Source organism: Crocuta crocuta, unplaced genomic scaffold (genome assembly GCF_008692635.1).
Source record: "Crocuta crocuta isolate KB4526 unplaced genomic scaffold, BGI_CrCroc_1.0 scaffold3, whole genome shotgun sequence".
Taxonomy (NCBI): Eukaryota; Metazoa; Chordata; class Mammalia; order Carnivora; family Hyaenidae; genus Crocuta; species Crocuta crocuta.
Genome location: NW_027529934.1, coordinates 3,067,771 through 3,074,520, shown reverse-complemented (window position 1 = coordinate 3,074,520; position 6,750 = coordinate 3,067,771). Strand labels below are relative to the sequence as shown.

The following is a 6,750-nucleotide window of genomic DNA, read 5'->3' as shown; positions in this document are numbered from 1 at the left end:
GATGGAGGGGCGGGGCCTGGCCGCAGCCCAGACTAGGTGAGGCTGGGAAGCGGGCACGACCTTTCTCTAAAATGCGTGGTCATTTTCTGGAGGCTCTGGAAAATACCCCTTCCCCCGCCAAAAGCCTCCTTCTCAAATGGAGGGCAGGGTAGGGTCAGAAGTGGTAGTCCCCGCTGTGGGAGAGGTGCCCAAAGGACCCCTGCCGTGAACGCACAGTTCCCCGCCGAGGGTGACCGCCAGGGCCAGAGAAGTCCGCCCGTTAACCCAGTTGCGGAGGGCAGCGCTCAGCGGGCACCGTGCGCCCGCAGCCCGGGTGAACCCCGCACGAGCGCGCACGCGGAACCGCCTCCGGGCCGGTGGAGAACCAGACTCCGAGGCCAGGGCCGGTGCTAGAACTGGGCGATTTGGGTTTTTTTAAACGACTGCAAAGAGTTTGAAATTGACAGTCTCTCAGTGAAACGAACACAACATGGAAAGATGAGAGAGCTGTAAGATCAGAGGCAATTTAGGGACTAAGAGGGGCTGAAAGCGAGCGGCCAGGGCCGGGAGGAAAGAGAAGGTGCTTTGATCGACGCGAGCCGGGCAGAGGACGGGGGTGGGGGTGGGGGTCTCCTCTCTTCCTGGGCTGCGTTTAGGGAAAACCCATCTTCGCCTTTCACTTGTTTTTCTGCGCCGAGAGCGGAATTGGCTGGGACAGGACCGCCGGCACTGGGGGCGCACTGACCGAAGCCGAAATGAGGTCCCGTAAAGGAAATCCCTTCTACCCTCAAGCCTAGTTGTCGGGAAAGGTTGGGTTCCGTGGTCTCAGATTAGCGCTGGGGCTTCGGCAGAACTGGATATGAACCTTAAAAACAATTTCCGCGTTCGGATTCCCCGACCCCAACTGTCTCGGCTTCGAGAGCGGCAGAACCAGAGACCTTCTCAACTGCCCAAGGACGCGTATATGTGGACGCGCATATGGCCGGCGAAGTGTCGAACCTGCCTGGGAAGGGGGGACCCGCGTGTGCGCGTGGGGTGTAGGAGGCACGGTCAGGGGCAGAAACCCCTGCTCCTACCTGCCTCTTGGGAGACAGGGGATCGCAGATCATAGTTTGGCGGTAATTTGAGGTAAGAACTAGAAGGGTCTTGGAACCCGGGCCTCGTCGGCAGCCCCACCCCCGCACCTGCTCCCCTAAAGCTGCTACAGTCGGCAGGGACCGAGGGGTCTCTCCCACCTCCCCCACTTCCGCTTACACACACCCAGTCCTGCACCCCCGGAGGATATCTGTCCGTCTCCCCAGCCCCTCTGATTGCGCAGCCGCCTGAGGCAGAGACCCTTAGAGCTGCAGGTCAAACTGCAGAACCCCCACAGCCGTGTTCCTCTCCCCCAAGCCCAAACCTCATCCAGAACACACCCTCGCCAAAATTCCGGTCGGCCAAGGCAAGCCCGAGGCCGGCCTCGGAAGTTTCCCCCGCCCCCAGCCGGTCTGGGAGCCCAGGGTTTCCACGTAGGATCCTGGAGGATGGAGCCCTGACCGGGTTTCCAGCTACGTACGTAGCGCGGGAAGCGTGCGGCGGTTGTTTTGCTTTGCTTTTCGCCCAGGTAACGGCTCTCCCGGCCCCACCCTCNCGCAGGTAAACCCGGGCGTGTCGGCACAGTCTCTAGAACGCTGCAAGACCGGAAGGAAGATCAATTGTAACTTTAAATGAAAATTACTTGGGATTGTCTACGTATCTATTGTATCTACTTACCTATTGCCCTGGCATAAATTGCACCATGATAAAGTGAAACAGGGAGATGGAGATCAGGTGAAACCCGCCCCTTTTTTTCTTTCTTTTCGTGAAATGCCTACAGAAATCTTGAACCAGTTTACATTTTATTTTTTTAATTTTTATTTATTTCTAGGAGAGAGAGAGAGAGAGAGAGAGAGAGACAGCGTGAACAGGGGAGGGTCAGAGAGAGAGGGAGTCACAGACTGAAACAGGCTCCAGGCTCTGAGCTGGCAGTGAGCACAGAGCCCGACGCGGGGCTCGAACCCATGAGCCGCGAGATCATGACCTAAGCGAAAGTCGGACGCTTAACCGACTAAGCCACCCAGGCGCCCCCCAGTTTACATTTTAATACGCCCAAGCCAGATGTGTGTTTTAATCCCGTCCTTGCGGGGAAATTCAGTTTAGGGCGTAGGGTAAATAAACAGCCAGTCCATCTTCTTGGTCCCTACGAGAGAAGGGGAATTAGGACACGGAAGTCCACAGCCCCTCCTCATTTCCTCATTTTTATTATCATCGTGCCTTCCGATCCTTTTATGGGTCTCGTTTCATTCAAATAATTCTTGGTTTTGAATCTCCAAGTCACACCTGGATGGAAAATGCCGTCAGCTGGACACCGAAGTGTGAGCCTGGCGTCCTCTGCCTCGCTCTCCCACGGAAACTCTAAAAGTGATAAGCATCTTGACAGAGAAGTCAGTCCACCCCTTGTGAATGAAACGCTTATCCAGGGAAAACAAAAACTACTGCTGCCTGACTCCCAGCCCCCAGCCCCCAGCCCCCAGGAGAACTGTGAAATGCCCGCCCAATTGCAGGGAGACTAGGAAAGAGCGGCGCCAGGGAAGAACCCCAAGGTGTGTGCCGCCGGAGGAGTGATCAATATCTCAGACCTGTGTGTCCTCAGGTTACCCTGACTTTAGTTAACGCCACCAACTTCTAGCATGTACACCATGTACCATCCAGAAGAGGGACCAGAAAAGCCCCCGGACGGAACCGCTTCTCTACACAAACGCAAAGAATGCCTCTCCCCTTAAGAAGGAAGCGCCGGGCGGCGGGGGGTTATTTGGAGGATGGGGGAGGGGTTAATCCTCAATGGAAGAAGGTTAAACAGAGACTTAAATACTGCTGAATATCCCCGCCTGGAGAACCGTGGAGGGAATCCACATTCAGACCCGCCTTAGTATGTTTTGCTGAGTGAGATAAGAATTGGAAACTTCATGCTGGGGCATGTGCGAAAGGAAGGGGAAAAAGTTAAAATGGGAGGGGAGGGAACTAGGCAGCTAAAAACAGCCCACACGTGGCAACAGAATCTAAACACCCAAACATTGCAGGGAGCCAAAAGAAAAAAAAAGTAGTTCAAGGGATATTTAAAGGTTTTAGCAGTTTCTTAATCCAGGGAACAGTCCCTTCCCACGCCCCGGCCCCCACATTATTCTTCAAACCCCCAGATTGTATATCTGCTTACAGAGCTCTGGACGGGTAAGTTAAAGGCACTAGCAACCAACCCTGTCCTGGCTCGTGGCACTCACTTCTTTGCCACAGACAGGGAGTGGGGTGGATTTTCTTCTTCTCTGCTTTCCAAATCCCACACTTTCTATAAAGGCCGTTAGGATGTGGGGATTACTAATTTAACGTTCTCCAAAATGGGCCTCCCCGGGAGAAATAGGGAAACATCCTCCTAGTGGGCTCTGAAGCATGGAAAGTGGGACTCTGATGCCGGATTCCATACTTAGCAGCTGTGTTACCTTGGAGGAGTCCTTTCTGTCTCTGGGCTGAGCTGGAAAATGGTGGCAGTAACAGCAAACACATAAACTTGTTGGGAGGATTCACTGAGAATGGGATACACAGTCAGTCCTCAGTAGGGGTATCATTATGAATCAAGAAGGGCTTTCTGGGGGAAACCCCTGAATCTTGGCTAGAGCCCATTGTGTCCCTTGAGTCAGTAGCAACAGTGATGGATGAGGTAGAGCTATATACAGAAATGCTCATCTTCAAGGGAGCAGGGATAAGACTCCATACAGAAAAGGAGAGCGGATCCCTGTTCTCCACCCACACAACTCTGGTACAGACCACCACTCTCCTCAGCACAGGGTGCACCAGTGCTTTAAGCTCCCAGTGAGTGGTCCAGTGCTAAGTGCCCCAGGCTGGGAGTGGGAGGTTTGGGTTCTGGTCTCTTTCTGCCTTTGGTATTCTTTTTTTTTAAATTTTTATAATTTTTTGAGAGGCAGAGAGAGAGTGCAAATGGGGGAGAGGCAGAGTGAGAGGGAGACACAGAATCCAAAGCAGGCTCTAAGCTCTGAGCTTTCAGTCCAGAGCCCAGTGCAGGGCTTGAACCCATGAACCGTGAGATCATGACCCGAACTGAAGGTGAACACTTAACCAACTGAGCTACCCAGACTCCCCTGCCTTTGGTAATCTTGAGCAAGGTACCACCTCTCTCTAAGGCCCTACCTTCTCTGAAATAAAGGACCCTGGGCTGAGCTCTGAAGCTCTTGAATGGACACCTCTGAAGCCATCCAGCAAGCCCCTGACAACCCATCCTAAGAGAGCTGGAGGGAGAGAAGCGGCAAGAGGAAGGCATTGAATAGCACAATGACAGACCCATTTCGCTAATCATCGTTCTCTCTAAAAACTAGAGTTGAGAAATGTTGTCCAACTTGATTCTCAAACACAGCCTGTGGTCCCGACAACTGATCTTTCTCTCTCTCTTTCTCACCATTTCCAAGGAATTTTACTCATGGACTTTATGCCTTGCTAGAAAGGAAGGAGTATGAGAATGCCCTGGGTGGGGATTGCATCTTCGGGGACATTCTTGTATGTAGTCTATCTTCTACTGCCATAGACACCCACCCTGGACCATGTGACCAAAGCCCAGGTAGCAGCTTATTCCCATTTAAGTGTGGGGACCCTGGAGCTCTGAGTGTCCAAACTGAAGTCCCAGCTTCCAGGTGCTTGCAGGACTCAGGAGACCTGGGACCCACGCAGAAGTTTCCTTCCAGCCAACTGAGTGACTTGTGCAGGTCATGAGCACCTCACCTGTGTTGCAGCCTATAAAATGGAACTATTTAGCACTGACTGCCCCAAAGTTTTGTTGTAAGAATCAATGAGGTAACAGATGTGAGAGTGACTTGAAAATAATGAAAAGATTTATACTTTTAAAGATTCCTTTGGGGAGCTTTTATACATTTTGTGTGTGTGTGTGTGTGTGTGTGTGTGTGTGTGTGTGTGTGTGTGTGTAGAGAGAGAGACATATACAGACATATGGAAATGGGCAAGAGAAAAAAAGTACCCGTAGTTTCAAACACTATTTTGATGTATTTGCCTCTAGTTTTGCCTCATACGTGATTTTTAAGAGCATGGTTGTGACTGAGATTGCATGCAACTTTGAAATTTGTTCTTTTGCTTATTACTGTGAATTGTATGAGGTCTTTATTACTATATTTTTTCTTCTCAAAAATAAGATGTTCGTTCTATTGTGAAATGTAGGATGCGTCAGACTATGATATAGAACATACATGCACATTTTAATAATAAAACAAACATCAAGAACCTACCACACAAGGGGCAGCTGTCTAGCTTAGTCGGTAGAGCATGCAACTCTTGATCTCGGGGTTGTAAGTTTGAGCCCCATGTTGGGGGTAGACATTACTTAAAATCTTTAAAAAAAAAAAAAAAAGTACCACACAAGTCAGGAAGTAGACCACCACCTCAAGTACTGAGAAGCCCCCAGGTGACCAGTCCAGATCACATCTGCCTCTCTTTACCTCCCAGAAGGAAGGACTGTCCTGACTTTTGTTACCATAATTTTCCATGGCCATGGATGTAGTATGATATATTAGTCATTTCCTACTTTTAACCTTTAGAGTGTTGCCAATATTTTTGCTAGAGTGCTATTACAGATTTAAATGTATTTTTAAAATGTTTAATGTTTATTTTTTTTTTTTTTCGAGAAAGAGAGAGAGTGAATGTGAGCAAGGTAGGGGCAGAGAAAGGGAGACACAAAATCCCAAACAGGCTCCAGGCTCCGAGCTGTCAGCACAGAGCCTGATGCGGGGTTTGAACTCACGAGCCAGGAGATCATTACCTGAGCTGAAGGTGGATGCTTAATTGACTGACCCACCCCAGATTAAAATCTTTATAATGGGGAAGAGGGCATCAAATTCCTTCACTGCCCCTGTTGCTTAAATGGAGTTCAGGAAGGGGTCTTGATTTCTACCCTCAAGGGCTGCATAGGGCATTGTGGAAGCTGGAAGTAATTATGACTTCCTGCACAGTTTCCTTGCTTCCTAACATCCAAACAAACAAATCCTGCAGGTAAAGTACCCCATGGAGCACCTGCTTTAATCTTCCTGCTTTTCACCTACGCATCTCCTTTTATTTCCCATTTGTCTATCTTAGAACAGAAAATCCAGTCGGCAGCATGGATGGGTGGGTGGTACAGAGGTAGACCAGCCAGAACAATGCTTCTGCCTGTGCCTTCTGGGCAATTTGGTCACTGCGGCTTAAGTAGCACCTCACCTCTGGTATCTCTGTGTCAGCTTAGCAGCAAGGGTGGCATGGGTAACGCCAGGCAGGTGGCCATGGAGCAGGTTCCTGGAGTCTGGGGGGTGCTGATTCCCTAAAGTATAAGACACTAGAGCCATAGAGACCCTGGGCGTCATCAACTTCCACCAAACGGGGCATGAGACGCACATGGGTACACACCATTGTGTGCCAGAGCCGGGACGTAAACAGAAGAGATCTTGCTGAAGTGTCTGTCTTAGTAAGTGCTTTATTATTTTATATTAAACAAATATGGAAATGTTGAATTTAAATATACGTCACACAAGAATTTTTAAGGAAGGGAGAAGATATCAAATACATTTTGGGCTTGGGATGGACCATGGAAGATTATATTCCATAAGAACCTGGAGGTGGGGGGAGAGATTAGTACCCTCTCTTCAGCCTTTTAAGAGAGAGAATGTGTGAGTGAGGGGAGAGAGGTGGGGGGAGAGAGAGAGTCCC

At 50.1% G+C, this 6,750-nt stretch overlaps 1 protein-coding gene across 2 annotated transcripts in view; it reads right to left on the bottom strand.

Annotated features, from left to right (window-relative positions):
- Positions 1 to 6,750, bottom strand: part of ATF3 (activating transcription factor 3) — a 59,565-nt gene that overhangs the window by 12,639 nt on the left and 40,176 nt on the right. The gene's annotated exons all lie outside the window — the stretch shown is intronic.